General features: G+C 32.6%; 1 non-coding gene across 1 annotated transcript; it reads right to left on the reverse strand.

Moving 5' to 3' along the window:
- Positions 1-5,200: 5,200 nt before the first annotated feature.
- Positions 5,201-5,261, reverse strand: LOC111561092. The gene has a single exon (XR_002743452.2). It is a non-coding gene; the product is annotated as a U7 small nuclear RNA (small nuclear RNA).
- Between the last annotated feature and the right edge of the window lie 832 nt (positions 5,262-6,093).

Consider the following 6,093-nt stretch of genomic DNA (forward strand, 5'->3'; position numbering starts at 1 on the left):
TTATAGGCGGAGTTCATACTATTCCCTTATTATCCTTTTGATGTCTGTGTGTCTGTGATGATATCCCTTCTTTCATTCTTGGTGTTGATAATTTGTGTCTTCTCTATTTTTTTCTTTGTGTCTTGTTGGAGGTCTATCAGTTTTATTTATCTTTTCAAATAATCAGCTATTTGTTTCACTAATTTTTTCTCTTGTTTTTCTGTTTCAATTTCATGGATTATTGCTCTTTATTATTTCCTTCCTTTGGCCTGCTATGGTTTCATTTAGCTATTCTTTTCAAGTTACTTAAGGTAGGACCTCAGATTTATCTATTTGAAACCTTTCTTCTTCTCTAATGTAAGCTTTTAATGATATAAATTTCCCTATAACTGCTTTAGAGGCATCCTATGAATTTTAATGTGTTTTATTTTTCCCTTTTACTCAGTTTAAATTAAAAAAAAATATTTCCTTGAGATTTCCTCTTTGAACCAGGGATTGATTATTTACAAGTGTGTTGTTTAATTTGCAAGTGTTTTTGAGGATTTTTCTATTATGTTTCAATTACTGATTTCTAGTTTAATTCTGTTATGGTCAGAGAACTTGCTTGCATGATTTCAATTCTTCTAAATTTGTTTAGGTTTATTTCTAAATAAATGATAAATATTCAATGTGCACATGAAAAAATATGTATTTTAGTGTTACTGTTTTCTGAATATTTTTAGATTTACTGGTGGCACTCAGTACTCTATATATTTACTGATTTTCTATCTACTAATTTTATCTATTCTACAGAGAAGTGTTGAAATCTCCAAACATAATTATGGGTTTTTTTTTCCTATTTCTTCTTTCAATTTTGTCAGTTTCTGCTTCAAGTATTTTGAGGTTGTGTTTGTAACTGCATGTACATTGAGAAATGTATGTCTTCTTGGTGAACTGACCCTCTTTATTACTGCATAATGTCCCTCCTTATCTCTGATAATTTTCTTTGCTCTGAAGTTACTTTGCATGATATTCATATGGTCACTTTATCACTGTTGTTTTCATTAGTGCTCACATGGTATAACTTTTTTCATCCTTTTACTTTTGTATCACTTCTTGTGTCACTTCTAGTATCATTATATTTGAAGTGAGTTTCTTATACATAGTATAAAGCCAGGTAGTTGTATTTTTTCTTCTAACAATCATCGTCTTTATTTCTTTAATTTAATTTAATTTAATTTAATTTTTTCCTTAAAGATTAGTTTATTTTTTCATATCTTAGGGGAGGGCAATTTTAATTGTTGATACTGTTTCTTTCTTAATTATTCATTTACTGCGGTTTTTAAAAGCCTGAAGCAATTTTGATACTTATGTTTTTCTAGAAAATTATCCATTGTACGTAAGATTTCAAATTACACATAAAGTTGTTCATTTTATTTTGTTACTTTTTAGGTGACAATCTTCATCTTTAAAGTACATGTAAAATTAATGTAATTACTGATATGTTTGGATTTAGGTTAACCATTTTATTATTTGTTTTTTTGTTTGTTCTCCATGTCTTTTGTTCCTATGTTTCTCCTTTCCTGCTCCTTCTGGGTTATTTGAACATCTTTAGTACTCCATTTTAATTCTACTTTTGTTTTGGAAGATGGTGATCTTTGTGTCATTTTTTGAAATACTGTCACAGGAAATATTGTTCATTGATGTTTAAAGAGTTTCTTAAGTAATTTTTTTATTTTATAGCTGAATAAAATTGAGAATGAAAGGGGCTTAAATGTCTTACTCAAAGTCACCTTGATGGTAAGGAGGGGAGTTAGTAGGCCAGTCCCCATCTAACTCCAAAGACTATGTTCTTTCCATGACAACTTTCACATATTTGGCATACAAGACTTCAAGATATAGGATTTTGCTAATTATCATGGCTATGAAATTTCTTGACTGTTAAAAAAATGATCAATGTAAAACACATTTTGCGTTATGGCAGATAATCCATTTTCCATCAGCTGCAAGTCTTGTGTGGGAAAGTCACCCCCGCCCCCGACTTGTGACTAGGAAACTTACAGATCACAAAACTTTGGTTAAAGTTCCCTGCCAATCTGTCCCCAGCTATAAGTAATACTATACTACTAGTTTGGATTTATTATAGATAGTTTAGTTGTACTTAATCATTCTCCCTTTCTTTTACTCCAGATGTTGTATCCCAGTATCTCTTGAGCCTTATTGTTATATTGGGATTGTATATTGATACAGTGATCTATTGTCCCCATTTTTATTGGCTCATAAAGCTTCATAAAGAGCAGATGGTGTATATTTGCTTCTGACGTTAAGTCCTATGACTCTGCCAGTGGATGTTTTTATAATGCCTGCTGTATTTATCAAGTAAACAGTGTTGCCAAGAGTCACCCACTTGCTGTTTATGCTGGGTATTCAAGCTCCAAGGGATGCTGTAACTACACACTCTGTAAGTTTGGCATTTTCCAGGAACTTTGTGTTAGGTAGTAGAGATGGTCCATTAAGCCACTTAGATACCATGCATCCATTTTATTTTGCTGGTGATAATCAGGAGATGGTCCATTTATCATGAGGCATACATTTTGATTTGATTATCTGAATGTGTTCTGCCCTATTTAATAATACTGTTTTCGATGTTAACAAAGGAAAAGGAAACAAGCATTTGTTGAGTGTGTACTACATAGAGTTACTTTGCATGTATTATTTACAGTAATCCTCTCAATGAATCTGAAGTATAGATACATTTTTACAGATTATTTCGCAGATTATGTAATTTGTGCCACAGAGATTAAGTAATTTATGCAAGACCATATAGGTTAGAATTGGGGGAATGATATCCAGTTTAAACTACAGGACTCCAAACTACATAAGCATTCTGGTAGAGCAAAGTATCTGCTTTACCATCTTTTCCCCATGCTGGTTGTCATTAACCATATATCTCTAGAAAAATTCTGCCTTTTCCACTATTTTAGATCAGACTCATGGTTTTACTTCTATGCCATAAAAAATAATAACCAACAAAAGCAAAATAGTATAATGATTGATAGTTACAGACTTTGGAGTTGGACTGTCTGCGTTCAGACTCCAGTTCTGCTATTTATGAGCTGTATAATTTTGAGCAAATTATTTAATTTCTCTGTGCCTCAGTTTCCTCTTCAATAATAATAGTACTTACCTCAGAGGCTTGTTATGAACACTAAATGAATTAATATTTGGAAAGATCTAGAATAGTGCCTCATACATTACAAGTACTACACACATATGCTTGTCAAATAACTAACATTTGTCTGTCATTGATTGTGTATGGGGTTCTCTGTTAAGCACTTTAGATGTAATACCAAATATGTGGAAGGTACTATTATTATCTCCATTTTATGAATGAATATACCAAGACTTAGAAAGGATAACAGCTAGTCTAAGACCATACTACAAGTAAGTTCATTGTGGAAAACCAAAAAGAATATAGGAGAGGAGAATAAAACTTACCCATGATTCTATCACCTAGAGAGTATTGTGGTTACATTTGGAGTATTTCCCTTAGTTTATTCATATCACTGTAGATTATTGAAATCATATTGAATGTACAATTTTCCATTTTTGTGTTGTTTTTTACCATTATATTAAACATTTTCATCTTAACATATCTTTGATTTTTGTTGTTGTTGTTGTTGTTGTTAACATTGTTACTGGTTACAGAATATTCCACCATTTGGATATATTTTATTTAACCCCTCATTAGATGATGGATATGAAGTTATTTTAGGCTTTTGTGCTAATGAATAATGTTACATGAATTTCTCTGTATTTTGGATTTTTTTCTCAGGATATGTTCTGATCTTGGGATTACTGTGTCAAATAATCAGATATTTTTAATATCTCTTAAATGCACAAATAAACTAATATTTTCATAGGAACTTGTAAAAAATTGTAAGCAAAAATACAGATAAAATACAAAAAGAGAAGAATCAAGTTACCCAGATATAGGATTTTTTAAAAAATTATCTTAATTTTGAGATAATTCTAGATTAACATACTTTGTTAAGAAATAATATAGAGAGATCCTGTCTGCCCTTGACTCCATTTCTCCCAGTGTTAACATCTTACAAAACTGTACTACATTATCATAACCAGGATATCTCACTGATACAGTCAAGGTAGAGAGTATTTCTGTCACCACTGTGATCCCTTGTATTGCCCTTTCATAGTCATGCATATCTCCTCCCATCTCCCATCCCTGACTCTTGACAGTTACTAACCTGTTCTCCAACTCTGTAGTTTTGTTATGTCAAGAATGTTGTATAAATAAAATCATAAAGTTCTTCTTGACTTTTTAGCGTTGGCTGTTTTTACTCAGCATAATTCCCTGAGTGTTAGGAATACCCTAAATTCCTTTAGATGAATTTAGATTCTTTGGAAGCTGTGCATGCCAGTAATTCATCCTTTTATTGTGGAGTACCAGTTCGTAGTATAGATGTACCACAGTTGGTTTAACCATTCACCCATTGAAAGGCATCTGGATTGTTCCCAGTTTGGGGCTATTACAAATAAAGCTATTATAAAATTTGTATATTGCTTTTGACATAAACATAAGGTTTTATTCTCTGGGGAAAATGCCCAAGTGTACAGTTTCTGGGTCATATGGTAGTTCCATGTTTAGTTTTATTTAAAACTGCCGAACTGTTTTCTAGAGTGGCTGTTTTATTTTTGATTCCGAGAAGCAATCTATGGATGATCTAGGTTTTTGCATCCTTGGCAATATTTGGTACTATTCCTACTTTCTGTTGTAGCCATTCTGAAAGGTGTGTAGTGTATCTTATTGTGGTCTTAACTGGCATTGTCCTAATGGCTAACATTGTTGAAATCTTTTTGTGTTCTTATTTGCCATCTGTATACCCTCTTTGATGACATGTTGTTCATGTCTTTTGCTGATTTTCTAACTAGATTGTTTTTTAATGTTGAGTTTTTATATATTCTAAATTCTGGTCCTTTGTTGGATATGTGCTTTGCAAGTATTTTCTCCTAGTCTGTGGCTTGTCTTTTCATCTTAAGAGGGTATTTTGTAGAGCAAAATTTTTATTCTTGGTGGGATCTCACTTACCAATTTTTTCTTGTATAAGATTATGCAAGTATAAGAATCCTTTGCTTGGCCCTAGATCCCAAAGATTTTCTCCTATTTTTTTCTAGAAGTTTTATAGTTTTATATTCCCCCCCTCCCACTCCCCACCAATCCTGGGGTCTTTTGATCATGACTGAAAACCTGCTAGACAAATTCTAAAAGGACTTTTACATTTTATGTTTAAGTCTGTGATTCATTTTGAGTTGATTTTTGTATGAGACAAAAGGCTTAAGTCAATGTTCTTCTTTTTTTCTTTGTTTTGTGTTGTCTTTTGCCTGTGGAGTGGGAGTGATTCCTCCCACTTAATTCTTTTTCAAAATTGTTTTAGATACTCAAATTTCTTTGCCTTTTCATATAAATTTCCGAATCATTCTATCTGTATCTGCAAAATATCTTGCTGAGGATTTTTGATAGGGATTGCATAAAACTGTATGTCAATTTGGGGGAGAATTAACGTGTTTCCTATTTTGAGTCTTTCTTCTTTTTTTTTAATTTTAATTCCAGTATAGCTAACATACAGTGTTGTATTAGTTTCAGATGAACAATACAGTGATTCAGCAATTCTGTACACTACTCAGTCAGTCCCCTTAAGATTTCTGGGGCTGGTTTATTGGTTATGAATTCCTTTAACATTTGTCTGGGACACTCTTTAGCTCTGTTTCTCTTATGAATGATAGCCTTGCTGGATAGTCCTGGTTAGGTTTTTTTCTTTCAGCACTTCAAATATATCACTCCCTTCTGGCCTGCAGAGTTCCTGCTGAAAAATCAGCTGATAGCCTTGTGGGATTTCCCTTGTATGTACCTGTTTTCTTTTTTCTTGTTGTTTTTAAATTAAAAAGATTTTTTTTTAAGTTCATTTATTTACTTTGGGGGGAGACAGGGAGGGGCACATCCAGAGAGACAGAGAGAGGGAAAGAATACAAGCAGGCTTCACACTGTCAGTGCAGAGCCCGATGTGGGGCTCAAATCCATGAACCGTGAGACCATGACCTGAGCTGAAATCAAGA

The sequence above is a fragment of the Felis catus genome, chromosome B3 (assembly GCF_018350175.1).
Source record: "Felis catus isolate Fca126 chromosome B3, F.catus_Fca126_mat1.0, whole genome shotgun sequence".
NCBI lineage: Eukaryota > Metazoa > Chordata > Mammalia > Carnivora > Felidae > Felis > Felis catus.